The 17,123-nt window shown below is 37.0% G+C and overlaps 1 long non-coding RNA gene across 1 annotated transcript; it reads left to right on the top strand.

The window, feature by feature from the left end:
- The first annotated feature begins 5,237 nt into the window (after window positions 1–5,237).
- On the top strand, window positions 5,238–16,347 carry LOC111946664. Its single transcript, XR_002872388.1, has 2 exons — window positions 5,238–5,824; window positions 12,860–16,347. It is a non-coding gene; the product is annotated as an uncharacterized LOC111946664 (long non-coding RNA).
- The last annotated feature ends 776 nt before the right edge of the window (window positions 16,348–17,123 follow it).

Raw genomic sequence — 17,123 nt, 5'->3', positions numbered from 1 at the left:
CTCCCGACTGAGATCTGAAAGATTAAACCAGTTCAGCATTTAAAAGCATTGATGTTTGTATAGATTTATTGTTTCTTAGGTGATATAAAGAAGTTATCATGAAGAAAACTTTCAAGAATAAGTTGTTGTTCAATTGCACCTTTTTTGTCCACAAATGTTCACAGTTCAGACAATGAAACTTCAAGGGCTGAATAAAAACAAAAATGGCCTCCATCTGATAAAATCAGACCTGATGATTCAGAAGTTTATCTTTAAGCAGTTTTTGGAGGGAACTGCACACATTATTCAAGCGTGGAAAATTACAAGTCTTATCTGTGCAAAGGAGCACAGCGGAGAAGCAGCTGTGACTGGAAGTGATCCGGTGGCCTTTTGCCCTGATGTCAAATAGAACAGGAGCAGCTCCCGCTTCCTCTGGGAGGAGTGATAATGAGTGGAAGAGCTGAAGCGCCCACACTGCGTGTTGACATCAGTTAACAGCCCGGCTGTGACACCTTTGTTGCTTCATGCTTGTCTGATGGGTTGCTTTACTGGAGATAAAACTCCTGAGAAATACAGGAGCAGTCTGTCGCCTTTTTATGAGCCTTCAGATGACGACAGCAGCTCTGTTTGCAAGAGAGGTTCACAAGATCTTTTTTGTCAAGTCTCAAATCCGCAAATGTAAGTCAGGTCTTGTAAAAAAAAATGATAAAAATTGAGTTTAAAAAATATGTTGTGGTCACAAATCGTTATCAAACTACTTTTAAACTACTTGTGGGAACACAGTAACAGGAAGTTGGTGGTTTTGTATCCCCAATGCAAAACTGCTGCAAAGACAACTTTATTTTAAGACCTGACAATTTAGACTGGAGCTAAAACAAAAGGAATAAACAAATGAACAATTGTTCACAAACCTAGAGTCAATTCCTCATTTAAACTGTTTTAGTCCACAGTAACAATATGTTGTCTGTTTGCAGCTTTGCTGTGGTGTCAGCAAAGGTATACTGGAGCTTTGTTAACAATTTTAATCAGCCATTCTAAAAAACTCAAATGGTGCTTATTACAGGAGAAGCCAATATTTAATAACAATTATATTACAGCTCATCTAGCAAACTCATTTATAAAGGGAGCCTTCCCAATGTTAGCCTGTTGGTCATGGAGCTGAGCAGATGTCAATTGTTTGAATTTATTAACTAATTTTACCATCATCAGGAATGTTCACCTCGCTGACGCTCCTGTTTACATCCCACACCTGTTTGCCAGAATACGCCTTCTAAACCTTTTCAACTCCCCCTGTGGTCTCAGCAAAGTTGACAATGTTGTTGTACTTCATGAACTTCCTTTTAAAGATAGCAGAAAATGTAAAAAAAAAATACAAATAAAGACAAATAATCATTAATTTTGAATAATATCTTACTGAATGACAGGAAAAGTTTTTAAAACAATTGGATAAGCAGGGAACTTTTGAAAAAGTAATCTGCAATAGAACCATCCTGGATGAATAATAGTCTCTACAGACACTCCTAAAGTCTGTTCATTTATCTTTCTGAAGAGCTTTATGTGTGTTTTTAGTGTTACTGTGTGGAAAGGTTGGAGTTACCTTAGAGTTGTCTCCAAAGCAGCATTTTTTTCTGATAAAACAACCAGAATAAAAAGCATCTTTTCCCAAATGTTTGCTTTAACCATAAGGATGTCTGCAGAATTTTCTGATAGACCTCCACCTGATCCAGAATGATGCTGCTATTATTTGCTGATCCTGGCTGTCTGCTGCTGCGCTCAGATTTCCCAGTTAGACGGAAAGAAAAAGCCTTAAAATCCCTCACTGCCAGAATGCTAGCCTGCTTTAAGCTTCATAATTTTAGGATCTAAGATGGAATGTTGGTTTTAGGTCTTTAGTGTTCTTCTCTTAAGGAAATGCTCCTAGTTTGAAAGATTTGGATGCTGCTTCTGTCCCAGAAAACCCAGTGCTCCAGATATGTGATGAAGTTTTGGGTGGAAAGAAATAAAATAAAAATTATATCTATCTATCTATCTATCTATCTATCTATCTATCTATCTATCTATCTATCTATCTATCTATCTATCTATCTATCTATCTATCTATCTATCTATCTATCTATCTATCTATCTATCTATCTATCTATCTATCTATCTATCTATCTATCTATCTATCTATCTATCTATCTATCTATCTATCTATCTATCTATATATCTATCTATATATCTATATATATATATAGATATATATACAAGAAAAACAATGATCTTCTATTCTAAGCTAATCATAACAATAAATATTCATATATAATATATACATTTATAATATATAAATATTTGAAGTTAACTTTAAAGACCTTTTTTTGACTTTTCAGAACACATTTTTATGTTAACTTAAAAGGACTGTAACGCTTTACAGGTTTAGGACCAAAACATGTCACTTTTGACACGGATCATCTGCATTCAAGGCTTTTTTTCCTATGTTTTATTCAACACAATCATTATGAAAAATGAGCCTGGAAAAGCGGGTGGAGGACCCAGATGCATTCTCACTGGGGAGGTGGGCTGATGTGAAACAGCTTTAATATTTCACTGACAGAGTAAACAAAATGAGGGCGACATGGTCAACTGTATGCAAACTCAAACAGGGACGGTGACTAGAGACACCAGCACTGAATGGAAGATTCCTTGGAGAACAGTCAGAAGGAATTAAGAAATGATGCACTGCAGACAGGACTGTAAAAGATCTGGTGATCTCCAGTCGTTTCATGTCTGATTTGTAAAAACATATTATTTTGAGTCAAACTACAGATTTTTAACCCATTTTAAGAGGTTTCCCTCTAAGAATAAATCTTCAAGTCTATCTAAAGTGCTTGAACCATCTCTGTTTCACGACCTGAATGAGAAACAGACATGGGAAAGTAGTTTGGAAAACACGTATGACCTTGCAAATGGATATCCACTGGGACCAACTTCATTGTTTCATGTGAATGTGTACCATGTGTGTTTGACTGCAAACCGAGGCCATTTTTAACTCAATTTTTGTGTTTGTCGTCAGGAAACATGGGAGGATGTCTCTGAGGTCACCGGAATAAAACAAGTGAGAATTTCCTCCAAGCCTTGGAAGGGTAAATAAACCATAACGACACATTAGAGGAAGAACAACAACATGTCTAAGCTTGAAAATACAAACAGTTAAATTTTCCTGACATTGTTTTTTAAATTTTAATCTAGCTGACCCGTCCATGAACAAGTTATGATCTGTTGCATAAATAGCAATTGCAATATGTAACATTCTCATTTTGCCTTGATTGAGATTTATTGTTTAATAAACACAACAGGGTCAAAATCCTCAGACAAAAGCAACACAAAATTATTTATCCGATTATCAGGGACGTTACTCTTCATCGTCTGCCTTGTTACGCCGCTTAATGGATTCAAATAATCACAAACGGCTGTAGTTAGCACTTTCTCCATTTTTCTAATCTAATTAAACAGGAACTGGAGACAAAAGGCAAATGAGCCTCTCCTGTTGTGACGGAGGTTATAGCCACAAAATGAGCCCAGGCGTTTGGAAAAAGCGAGCCGCTCTAACTGAGGAGAGGGGAGGGAAAGGTGTTTGTGTGATTGGCTGTGTGCGTGTGCGCGCGCGTCCACAAAGATCAGGACAGATACACTTTGGAATTGATGTACCACAGTGTCTCATGTCCAAATCTATATGGCCCTTTTAATCCAATGAAAAATGAGAAGTGTGCGGTAACTTTGTTAGAAGTGGGTAATGCAGCCAGGGGAAATGGAACTGGGACCAGGTTTGCAGGCCTCATCCTCATTCGGTGTAGGAGCAAATCTGATTTCCACTAGGCCAGCTATAAGGCCACTATCTGCCTGTATCTCCCAAAGCCAATCAGGAATGATTAAATAAACTTGATGGACAGTTTTCTGATGGTCTGTTAAGTGTGACGTCTGTTTAACATGCACTTGGCCATAAACGCGTTCATCTAATCAATTTTTCATCCTCATTTTCCACAGAATGTGATCTTCTCTTAGACATTTTCAATACTTATGTCCCATCATTGATGGTGTTCAGAGATAAATTTCCTTTTGAGTCTGTACAGCACACAGAGGGGAGTAAAACTCAAAAAGATGATGACTTTCTCAAAATAAGTATGACAGAAACACATATGGAAACCATTTTTGGTTTGACTTAAGCCAAGAAAACGACTAAAAAGCTAATGCAAAAATCCGACTTCATTAATCGGTATTACTGCCATCGGTGAGGAATGGTTTTCAAATAACCTTGAAAAGTGGTGGAGTTTAGACGCAGCAAACGTCTGGAAGCTACATTTTAAGAGAAACCCACCTGTCAACAATGGATTACCTGCTGTGGGTTACTGCCTGTGAAACATAACATCAAAATTAGACAATAACCAGGGTTATGTTTCCATTTTACAGATGTAAAAATGTGTATTCTTTCATTTACGCCATGCTACCAATAAATCTTTGTTAAACAAAACCTTTTTTCAGGACACAACATTTTTGCTGCTATTACTTGAAAGGCAATATTTTTTTTTACTAAATTAAATAATGATTTGTAAGTTTTCAGGTTGTTTTTCACATTTTTTAATTTCAGTCAGACTAAATAATTTTTAAACCTCATGTATTTGTTAGCAGTTTAAATGAACAAACAAGAACTACAACTAAAAATGAAATATATCACATTGACGTTCTAAAGCTTTCAAAGTTGTTTTAGGCATAATTGTGGACAGTATAATAGCCCAATTGCCTTTTTATTATTGTAATTTTAAAATAAATGTCTTATAGAATATAAAAAACAAAACTCTATATAGAAAAAACTGTGATGTGAAGCTAAATTACAAAAGAAAATTTAAAAAAAATATTTCTAAGAGTATTTATCTTGTACACTGCATCAAGATAACCATTCAAATCAATAAAATCTAAACTATAGTGTTTTAAAAAGTGTGTTATAGGTAAAGTGCAATTCACAAAATTGATAATCTTTTAGGTTTTTATATTGTCTTTCTGTTATTTCTGTTATTATTAAATTTCATATAATGATCTGCTTTATTAAAATATATATACCGGTATCTATTTTATTTGTATGAACAATCTCTGCTGTGCGTGTCTTTCTTTGTTGTGTTTTATATTCAGTTTGGCTATTAAATTGTTCTTGTTTTTTGTTTTAAAACTGCTTTGCATACGATATCATATCTAAGTGACTCTCCAAAGACATCAAAGGTGTTAGCTTTTAGTTTATTTTTAACTGCTTCTGCACGTGTGCTTTTAGATGCGTGTCTGAGCGAGGGACATGATAGGGCCCCGTGTGTGATCGTGTTGATATGGACACTCATCCAGCTCCTCCCGACTCAGCCTCCATCCACTTCACTGTGATTAATTAGGAAAGTGAGTGGAATTACTTCATCAGCAACCCAAGGGAGACGATGAAAATATTTACAGAGCTCCCAGGACGGGATTTCATTAGGAGGTGCCTGGTGGTGAGTTGCCTCCTCTCTCTTCATGCCGCCGCAGAGTGGGGAGTACTCTGAAACTTGACCCCTCATGTCAAGTCACGTGGTGCCCATTAAATGCGATAATGTCAGTGACTATGCAGACGTGAGGCCAAAAATAAGCTGCTCATTTTCTTACACAGAGAATCAAAGCACATAGCCTAAAGTAACGGGAGCTAAACTGCCTCAAAATTTGCCAGACGTTGTGACAGCGCAGAGCTAAAGCTCAGTCCCACTGAGAGAGCACAAGTGAAGCTAAAGTGGGACATTAACCATTCTCGTCTCTCAAGGGTAGAAGCATCCACCCACGCAGTCCTGGGAAATTGGTGAGCATCAGTCTTTTGGCTAATGTTTGCTTCTCGTTTTGCTTTCTGTTGATTGGCACATGAGATACCATGCTGGGATGTTATTTCCTCCAGCACTTGTTCTTCCCTGCGCAGCTATCAGCTGGGGTAAACTGACCTCAGAAACACACAGTACAAGCACCCACAGAGCGGCTGAATGCCTCTGATTATCAGGGGAAAGTAAATACATGATAAATTTGGGGTGTTAGAAAGACTTTTCCCATTAAAACCAGCACAGACTGCAGAGAGTTTACAGAAAAGTTCTCTGAACCAGCGACGCTAATTTTTAAAAGAGGACTAATTATGATAAAAATAACTAAATAAGGGTTGTTAACACTGTCATGTCACTTACCGGGAGTTTGCATGGGTTCTAAAATGTCAAACAATGAACGGTTAAGATTTTAAAGATAAGGAAGGTTAGCAAAGGCTCTTTCTTTTTTTTTTCATTAAAGAGCACAATATTGCACAATGTTTTTACCAAAAATTACAAAGCAAGGCAGAATCCAAATATCATCAATAGAAAAAGGTGCAGTTGTAAGAAAACTACTTCTTTAAACTGTCCAGATAATTTCCAAGAGCATATTGTTCAAATAAATTCTATGCATTTCTTTTAAAATTAAATACATTTCTACACCTTTTAAAGAACTTTTTTTGAGAAAGTTTGACACCAGAAAAACACATTTGATATAAAGTGGGCGGAGCAACTTGGTGTTTAACCCTTGTGCTATCCTAGGCACTTTAACATTGGGAGTTGGGTCATCTAGACCCACTAGACAGTGCGCTGAACCTTTTTTCTTCAATGATTTGTGAGCTTCACTGGTGTCCATGGATTACATGAAATCCTCTACACCTTTATCCACCTTTTTCATGGTAGGGAGAACACGTCAATGTCAGGGTGGGGTCATCTACGATAGCACAAGGGTTAAGATGATTAAATGTCCTTTTATAACTTTTATCTTCTAAAGATTGTTTAAAATTCTCTGTCAGTCTGTAATTTCAACTCAAAATAGTATGCAATTCTGTTTGGTCTTGTATCATTTATTTTATTATTTACTTATATTTGTCCTTAGAGCAGTCTCACACACGCACGCACGCACGCACACACACACGCGCGGAGGGTTTGGGGAAGAGAAGGAGGGAGTTAAAATTGTGTGCCCTGTCTAGGCTACCCCACCTTGGTGGGACATAGCCTGGGTATATAGATACTTATATTGTTACTACTTTTATTATTTGTACAAGTATTACGCCACACTTTCTCGAAATCTGATGCGGCTATGGCGTGACCCCTGAAAAAGAATTCTGGTCTACAACAGTCACAAAAGCAGCTTTAAGAAAACTAAAAACAAAGAAAAGATGCAAATATTCATCAAATATCCTGTTTTTTTTTCAATAGAGAAATTTACTGTTCTTCATGGCCTACAACCACCACTCCCAAAAAGGAAAAAGAAGATAAAACCAGAGTATTTAATTTTGAAAAATCAAAATTTTTTGGCAGTCGTTGGGAAATTCCAGGGTCTGAATATTAAGCCTTATCTACATTGTTCTATCACATCTTTGTCTTATCACTGAGTGGTTCAGAACAGACTATCATTAATTTAAATGTAATAACAAAAAACATGGCTCAAGTTTTTGTATTTCCATTTGTACCACTTGATAAAGTGTCAAAAATTACCAACGAACACTATCTTATGGATCAGATGAATGTTTGTTTACTTGTCCCTTTTGTCTGCATCAAACTGCATCATTTACCAAACTGCAAAAAAACACAGACCACAATATTTCTTTATTTAAAACATTGAAATCTGTCCTTAATAAGTTAAACTGTTGATTTTAGTTTGAACCTGCAGGTCGTTGTCCATAAACTCAGACCTTCTATATCAGACAACCTAAACACACCAAAGAAACTAACTTATTAAAGTTATTCAACCCTGATTTAGGAGATGATGAAATAAGATTTTGATAAATAATGTTATCTGAAGACAACACACATGTGACACTGATATAGTCAGTAAAAAACAAAGCAATTAGTGGTAAAATCCCTTGAAGGAGAAAATATGGAAAAAGTTTTTCGGAGTCCTCGTTAAAATCACATAAAAAGAATTTTAGCTCATTTTATTAAATTATCACTTATATTAATAATTTATGTTGTGTTTACTTCTGGGCTTGTGTACTATTTCAGGATGTCTTCAAAGGACTTGTTGTTATCAGGATGTCTGTCCTGCATGATCAAGGTGACCTGAGGAAGGCCTGACCTTTGCCTCTGTTATTTCAGAGGAAATACCACAGAACACTGATCGTTTGCTTCTAGTTTAGTTATTGTCCGTGTGTCTATAAACACAGTTGAACAGGGCATAACTCTATACTGGAAACCAGTAAGAGCCCAACCTCTTCAGTGTTTGTTCACTGGTTGTTTAGCACTAACTGGCATTCCTCAAACAGTCTGCCAAGACAAACACCAAGCAAAACAAGAAATGGGGATGGGCACACAAGCAACACGTTCAAAAATGTTCTAAATAAAACAAAAAGTAGCCGACTCTCCAGGGACTCCCAAAAAGGCTGATGCACGAAACACTCATTTATTAAACTTTATGATTTGCCTAAAGCATCAAAAACTAGACCGGAGTTACAGACAGATGACTAGTGCAAGTTTTGACCTGTGGGTCAAGTGAACTCTGAGTCCCAGAGTAAGGATCAAGCTTGCAGGAACCAGATGACGAAGAAAAATGACTGAAGAATGCAAGTGAAGGTCATTTTGAGTTTCCTTTTAAATTTTCGGATGTTCTTTCTATTTACTGTCAGTAGAGAAGCTGAGAAAGAGAAATGTCCCAGCACTCTGGAATGTTCCTGTTAAATGTTATTTGCACCATTTAGCCAGTATGATTGGACACACAGGACTTAGATGGTGGGAAAACAGTGCAGATCTACGTGGGTTCTATAAGTCTAATTTTGTTTGCATGTTTGAGCTTTGAGTTTTCTGTTCAGATAATTGACTATGGAAACTGAACCAAGTGAGTGTGACGTCACCTATAGAAAATGACTTACTTCTGATTCCAACAAAATTAAGTCAATTAAGTCGCCATTTTTCTCAATATAGACGTCGCCATGTTTGAGACACACAGCAGTAGACAGTGATATTGCTCTGAATTGGTCTGATTCAGCGTTTCTATGGCAACAGCTCTCGCCAATCAGGAGTGAGCTTGTTGGAAGACCACTTAAAAGTGGACTTTGGAGACTGTCAAACGCTTTGAACATTCGCTGTGAGACTACATACTTTTGCCGTGGCATCTGATTGGCCAATTTAAAACTTGGATAACTTGCAAATAAAAGTATAGGGAAAAAACAGGATTGTCAAGAACATGTTAAAAACAGGCTGTTCCGCAAGAATAGTTATTCAACAACAACAAAGAGGCTTTAAATTAATGTAAAAACAGAAATTCTAGAGCAATATTTAACAACAATGAAACAATAGATATGGCTTAAAGCACGTGTCAAACTCAAGGCCCGCGGCCAAATGTGGCCCGCCATGTCATTTTATGTGGCCCGCGAGACCATAGAAGTTTTTAATTTCTTAAAATAAGAAAATAAAAATTGGTGTGTATTTATTCATATCTAGGGAGAATCAGACTTGAAATATCGGATTGGGCAACTATACATTAGGACCTAAACATTGTCCATATAACCTAACCTGACAGAATCAAATTTAAAAGGATTTATGCTAGAGTAACAAGAAAACATATGTTTTCTATACAACTGTAATTATCACTTTAAAAAGTTATAATAAAGAAATAATGAGTTATTTAACATTAAGGAGTAGTTACATATGTTTTTCATTACATTTGGTTACATGTATAGGTTATATCTGGCCCTTTTAGGACAGCGACTATGCTGATGTGGCCCTCGGTGAAATTGAGTTTGACACCCCTGGCTTAAATCACTTCTTGTTTTACACTAACAAACACAAAACAAACACAAATATCCTCCTGACTACCAAGAAGAAATTATGTCTAGTCAATTTTTTAGTGATCCACAAAAGTAAAAAAAACTGTATACGTTACCTAAGCCCCACCCCTTCACATTTGGAACCATTGAAAAGCCCCAAATGTTCTCTGTTTATGACAAAATTAGTTAATTAAGTACTATGCAGTGCTTGAGATAGTCAGGTTTAGAAATGTCTTCTACAGAGAACAAATGTACTTTAGTCAGGAGGATATGATGGTCTTTGTTATTTTAGCATGATTTTTAGATTCACTTTCACTTGTAAATCAAAAGTTAATATTTTTAACCTTATTACAATCATTATTGACAACTTTTAATGTAGACATTTTACAGTTTTAGACCAGATTCTTAAAAATTTCATCAACACCACTCAGTTTCCATGTGTTGATAAAATAAAAACACTTTAATAAAATGGCCTTGCACAACTACAACTACATTACCCTTACTCTGGCCGTCAGAGTCAGTCACTGAGTGATGCAGATCTGTAAACTGTAAAGTTGTCTATTTATCATAAGCTAAAGAAGCCAGAGCAACAATCTGTTTCAATGGGAAGCTGTGTGCATTATCTATTGAATACAGAGTAAACGCTTTGACACAGAGACTGTTGTGCAAAGACCTCCTTATTTTTGTCCCTTTCCACAACCGCATGCTGCCGAAGAGGCATGACTGAGCTCTCCTTTACCAATACAACGACACATTCTGTGTTCTTTTAAGCCACAAACATTTCCTTAACTATACAAACATGGGCAGAGTTGTGTATTATCTGCATCTTCTTTGCACGTATACTGTCTGCTTCCTCTGGGCAATGAATCTCATCAGCTCGGAATACGTGCAGATGACTGACTTTTTTCTGTCTCTGAGGACAGATTTTTATGAAAGTGCTGATTCTACGTGCTTGAAAATATATGGGAATAAACTGGAACTGCAGATTTCAAAGTAAACAGATCCACATTAACAGATGAAATGGAAACTGTTTTCCTTCAGCTCTTGTTGAAAGCTAAATAAACTGCAATGATTCAGGGGAGATATGCCTTCGAATTTGTGGTGAAAAGATTATATTGCAAAAAGATGATTAAAATATTAAAATACAAACAGATCTTTGTCTCTGGTCAAAAAGGTGGAATTTAAAGGTGATTTTAGCTGAGAAATCAATGGTTGTAGAGGATATTTCTAAAGATTGTTTAATAATATTTTTAAAAACTTTCATCAGCTTTTTATATAAACTAAACATTATTAATATGTCTCACCTTCACCAGAAGGCTTGTATGATTAAAAAGTCATGTCATCTGTTACAGGTCTGTTTGTATCTTTAAGTACATGAACAGAATCTAATCAAGTATCACAACTAAGCCTTCATGTGTGATGGCAGTGTTGTCGACGCATGTGTTTTATTTACCCTTTCCAGTAGATTCTATCTTTTTTTGTGTGTGTGATGTTATCAAGACCCCACATTTCATTTCTGAATCTTAAGCCAGCCCAGAATTATTGTGCGCTGCAGTTCCTCAAATGACCCACTGGAGGCTGGCTTCGGAAAGGGGCCAGTTTTCTATTAATTAGCATTTTAAAAAGTCAAAATTTACACCAAAAATAGAACTATTCACAGTTTGGCTTTCAAAACATTTTACTGGAGGTCTATTTAATAAAACGCTCACGTAACGTTTAGTCCCCGAATCCCCAAATTCTTAAAGGTTTTAAGTAAATTCAAGTGTGTTCTTTCCTACTTCATGCTATTCTTAAGCCTTTTAAACTAAACTATATTCATATATATGATAATATATGACCTTTGGCACACTAAAGAATTTTTTTTTAATGAAATTTGAGTTATTTTTGCAGTTTTGCAGATGTTAGACGACTGGACTCCAGCTTTCGCTGCGGGTGACCTAGAGCCGGCTTCGGCAGCGTGTCTGTGTTTTGCCCATGAAAAACAAACAAAACTTTTGCAAAGATGGATGTGCACAGTATGCATTAAAATGTAAAGCATTTTGCAGATCACGCTAGCTTTGTGGAGAAAGTGTGTGTGTTAGCCTGGGGGCGGTATTGGCAGTGCAGACTCTTCTTGGAAAGGGTTGTTCTTATCTACGGCACCATGACCCACTGATTTTTGTGGATTAGAAGGGGCTGTTGCTCAGAGAGCAGGTTTTTAGAGGAATGCTCAGAAGTGCTTAAATGGATCAAAATACCACTTTGTTGTTTTTTTTTGTTTTTGTTTTTTTGTGAGGAATTAACATTATAATGCACTAGAAGCTCAAAAAGTTGATGTCACATGATATATACCCTTTAAATATACATTGGGCCTCCATATGTATGGTGCTTTCCTCCACATATACACACATTGCTTTTGAATCTTGGCTGTTTGGTCAGGCAAGGGTTTGCATTCGTCTGTTTTAGCTGCTCACTAAAGTTTCTTGCAAAGCCTGAAAACATGAACATGCCTGTTGATACGGTGACTTTACATGGGTCAGACGTGTGAGCGTGCATGGTGTTGCCCCTGTTGGTATGTGTTGTTCCTCATATAGAAACAACACATACCAACAGGGGTAAACAGGCTGTTGGAGCCCTGTTTTTTTTAATGAGTTATTTTCCTTCCTATTGATAAAAATGCTCATCTGGGTTGTATTTTGCTTAAAGCAACGGTTCCCTGACTTCCACTCAGATTTTGCATTTCTAAGGGACTTTTACACCGAGATTAACAGACATTAAAGGCAGTTACTCAATGTTCTTCATCTGTTCTTTACGTCTGTTATAGAGAATAGCTATTCTCTTGCTGTTTCTTTAGTCCAAAGAAACACAAATGTGTGTGCAATTATTAATATATTCTTCCATCCACTGGGCCAAGATCCTGTACTACATAAAATACATGTTTTATTTTTCAGTGTTGGCACTCTCTCTGAAAACAACAGCACTAAAACACAAAAAAAGTTTTTGTTACTCTGGCAGCATGCATCCAACATTTACACACCATGAGCATAAACACAGTCATTTCCATCTGTTTCTTTTAAGCCATTTTATTCTTTCTTTCAGGACTATCCAACAAACAGAAGTCTCTGCAATAACAAACTGTGGTTGTCAACCATTTCTGCTCTCTGAAAAATAAGCCACCTGTGATCCATTAAGTGAAAAGACGTGATGTTAACGATTGCTCGACTCTTTGTGTTCCTGTCTTGTGCAGCGTCATAGACTGCAGCCAGGTAATGTATACATGACATTTAAAAGAATGAATTGCCAATTAATGCAAACACTGGATTTTATGATCTTTACTCTTATATTAAAGGTGAAGTAAAACATAATAATTCCAGCTTGTTAATGAAATTACAGTGAGACAGCACAACCTTTAATTGAATTTTTGTTTTTTTGGTTATAAACCATAATTTTCTATGTTTAAAAGTAGTGAATTATGTTTATTCTAATCTTTCAGAGTTTCTAGAGTTATTAAAACATCATTGTCATTGCTGTTTCCCTCTATAGTTGTTTTCTCTGCAAGAAATATCTTTCTGCAGCTCTGTTTGTATTTTTACAGCACTATCAAAATCCTCTGCCAACAGCATCAGTCTCCAAACAAAGTTACAGATCATCCCGGGAGTAAACTCTGAGAGCCTTCAGCTTTTTTTTTTTTTATATTTGTTAGTCAAACATTTATTGAACCAGAAAGTCTCAGGTAATTTGTAGATTCATTGATTTAATGTTTAACTGTTGTCTTTCAAAAGCTCATTTTACAAACTCACACTGAAAAAGGCGATGCCTGAACACACCACAAAACAGCAACTAAATCATCAATTTCTATCAAAATATATCTTGATGGATTCTGCAATCCTGTTTGATATGGAAAACTTTTAAGATTGTTTTTTTTTTTTTACATGTGGCGCATAAGTGTAACAGCTGGTGTACAACTGTGCTGCGTATTACACACATTTAAGACCAGCAGCCTGATGTCTTTCTTTGAGCTGAAAAAAATGATTCACAATGTCATTTCAAGTGTCTGATTCAATTGCCCAGTTTTTGTTTAGATATTGTTTATCATTTATGACGTGTGCATTCACTTGTGCATTTTGCGCTGGAAAAAGAGAAATTTATCCCCAAAGAGCAATTCCGTTGGCAACAAATCAGTTGCAGGCAGGCAAAAACAAAACAAAACAGACATCATCCTTCAGTGAGTAATCAGTGGTTGGTCAGTCAGTGCAGCTGGTTGTCCTTAAGAGTGTGCATGACATCAAAATTAAATTCACTGCAACATCAGGAAAATATTTTGAAAGTGTTGATTTATCTCTGGGTAAAAAAACTTCTAAAACCTACAGTGGGGCAAAAAGGTTTTTAGTCTGCCACCAATTGTGCAAGTTCTCCCACTTAAAACAATGAAAGAGGCCTGTAAATTTTCATCATAAATATAAAAGAAATCCAGGAAATTACATTCTGCTTTTTTAATAATTTATTTGTGAAATTAAGGTGGAAAATAAGTATTTGGTCACCAACAAACAATCAAGATTTCTGACTCTCACAGATCTATAACGTCCTCTGTTAGATGATTGTCTGTCCTCCACCTGTATTACATGCACCTGTTTGAATTTGTTATCTTTATAAAAGACATCTGTCCACAACCTTTAAACATTCACACTCCAAACTCCACTATGGTCAAGACCAAAGAGAAGACTGAATCTGCGATAGGTAAGCAGCTTGGTGTGAAGAAATCAACTGTGGGAGCAATTATTAGGAAATGGAAGACATACAAGATCACTGATAATCTCCATCCATCTGGTGCTCCCCTCTAGATTTCACCCCATGGGATAAAAAATGATCACAAGAACGGTGAGCAAAACTCCCAGAACCACATGGAGGACCTAGTGAATGACCTGCAGAGAGCTGGGACCAAATTAACAAAGGCTACCATCAGTAACACCCCCTGCTAAAACCAGTACATGGGCAGGCCCATCTAGAGTTTGCTAGAGAGCATTTGGATGATCCAGAAGAGGATTGGGAGAATGTCCTATGGTCAGATGAAAAAAATAACTTTAATTACAAGTTTGTTTAAATGTCTTTTCATCATTCAGACCGAACTTCACAGTCACTCAGTTCGCTGGTGCTATATGCTACCTAATGTAAATTTCCTGTTCAAGTGGGAAACGTGTTTATTTGTTGTAGAACTGAGTTGTCAAAGGCTGAGCTGTTTCCTCGAAACGTGTTTGTCACACATGAATCTGTTTGTTACAACAGGGATGAGAACTTGAGAAAAAAAAAGATAACCAGCACCACTTTTCCCGTAGGACGGGGCTGTTTTTAGTGTCCTAAAGCCCCCAAGGCCACTGAGTCAGCTGAGTCCTCAATGTTTCCAGTGGGACATGTGGAGGTGCAGCACACTGCCCATTTATACCAAAGTGAAAGAGATTGACAGATAAAAATAAGACCAAGTTGAATTACTGATGGTAGTTCTAATTTTTGGTGGTATTTTATTTTTTGACCTTTTTTTCTACTTGCTCCTTTATAAAAAAAAAAAGAAAAAAAAAAGGCAAAGGGTGAGAACAGCATCGCTGTTCTTTTCACATGATGTTTACACAAGAGGAGGCTGGCAGGGCTCTGGAACAGGTTTCAGTGCTTCTTTTTCCTCGACACCCATTCTCACATGCAAACACACAGTTACACACACTTGTGGTTTGTGACAACATTCAGCCAAGCTCCCAACTTAACAATAGCAGCAGAGGGCCTCGATGATGGATACACACAAACCCCTGTATTTTCTTGGGAGACTAAAAAAAAAATAGCAAGAACAAATATGACAAAATACGTTCACGACGGGTTGAATAAATTCAAAGATTTTCACACAAAAGAATACTAAGTTGAATGTATTTGTTTCAGCTTCCACCATCTGAGTTTCCTGTCATAACATAATAAAAAATCACTTTAATAAACACAAACAAACCTAAGAGCAGCATAGTCATGTCTTCTTTTATCTTCGTCTATAAGCTTTTTGCTGAACAGATGGCTACCTCAAGGAAGTAAAATACATCTACATGACATGTTTTATTGAATTGAAAAGTCATCCAGCTGATAAACCTCACGGACTGAAAGGAAGTATAAATGCATTTTTATCCCCTGCAGATCTAATTAAGAACTTAAGAAATTTATGGGAGAGGTTACATTGTAAGAGAAGTAGCAATCCTCCCCCACAATCCCCTCTGTATTTTTCCCCATCCCTCCCAGAGCGTGGATGTAAAAAGACAACCTTGGGGAGCAGAGACTTAAACAATGTAGAAAGCCCTCACAGGCCTTCCAACTAACTTCCCTCCAATCTCTAAGAAACTTCCTGTTTGTGCAGAAAAAGTTGTTGTCTTTTTAAAAATCTGTCCTTTTGCTCTGATCCTGAGGAGTGTGGCCACAGCACAAATTCACATATCCAGGGTCAGCCTCTGGGTCTGTGATTTCCGTGACGCCAAGCAGGAACTGAAAGTTAAGAGCAAAAGGGCAATTTGGAGCCTTGCAACCCAGGTTTTGCATCTAATCCTGCCTTCTTCCAGTACCAATAAAAAAGGAAAGAACACAGAGTTGATGTGGCAAAACATATGTCGTGTTTTGTTACTCTTTGTCCCTTCAGTCCTCCCACACAAGTGTTGTTTTTGAGTCACAGTTTGGACTCATGCTAGCAGCACTAACAAGGCAGGTCCTTACAGAGTGAGAGGTGCTGTAAATATTTAGTGAGCCTTGAATACGCCACAGGGGATGGTGGGAGAGCTGTCCTTTACACCTACACACCTCACTGAGAAAATACAAAGCCTGTAAAAGTCCCATTGCAAGCCCGTTTTGCCCATCTGAAGGTCATATGGCCAGTATGTACTGTAAAAGCTGCAAAAACACACCGGGCATGTGACGCATGTTCAAGAACACGCTAAACGCAGGCCTATGGTTTTCCCACTGGACAAGCAGGGAGGGACTTCTTCTTTTTACTGTTTTTACTTTTACTATCACCACAACCAAATACGATGAAAGTCCAAACATGGCTTAACTTTCAACATGCATGCAATGGTTGTTTTGTACATAGAGCCTAGAAACTATTGTAGCTAAGCATTAACGCAAATGTGGGAGCCTGAAACATTTATCTGCGTTTCGATAGATTTTTCATTAGAAGTGGCAGCCTGGATGCAGAGGGGGGTGTGAATGGATGTATGCTGTCAGTGCAAAGCCCGAACTCTGCTGAACATTTGTTGCATAAAATGCATTTTATGTATGGCATATAAGAGACCAGGGGTCCTACTATGACTAAAAATACATTTAAAAATGTATTTTTCAATATCTAATATCT

This window comes from Oryzias latipes, chromosome 20 (assembly GCF_002234675.1).
Source record: "Oryzias latipes chromosome 20, ASM223467v1".
Classification (NCBI taxonomy): domain Eukaryota; kingdom Metazoa; phylum Chordata; class Actinopteri; order Beloniformes; family Adrianichthyidae; genus Oryzias; species Oryzias latipes.
The sequence above is the reverse complement of the archived record's forward strand: the minus strand, read 5'-3'. Positions and strand labels throughout refer to the sequence as shown.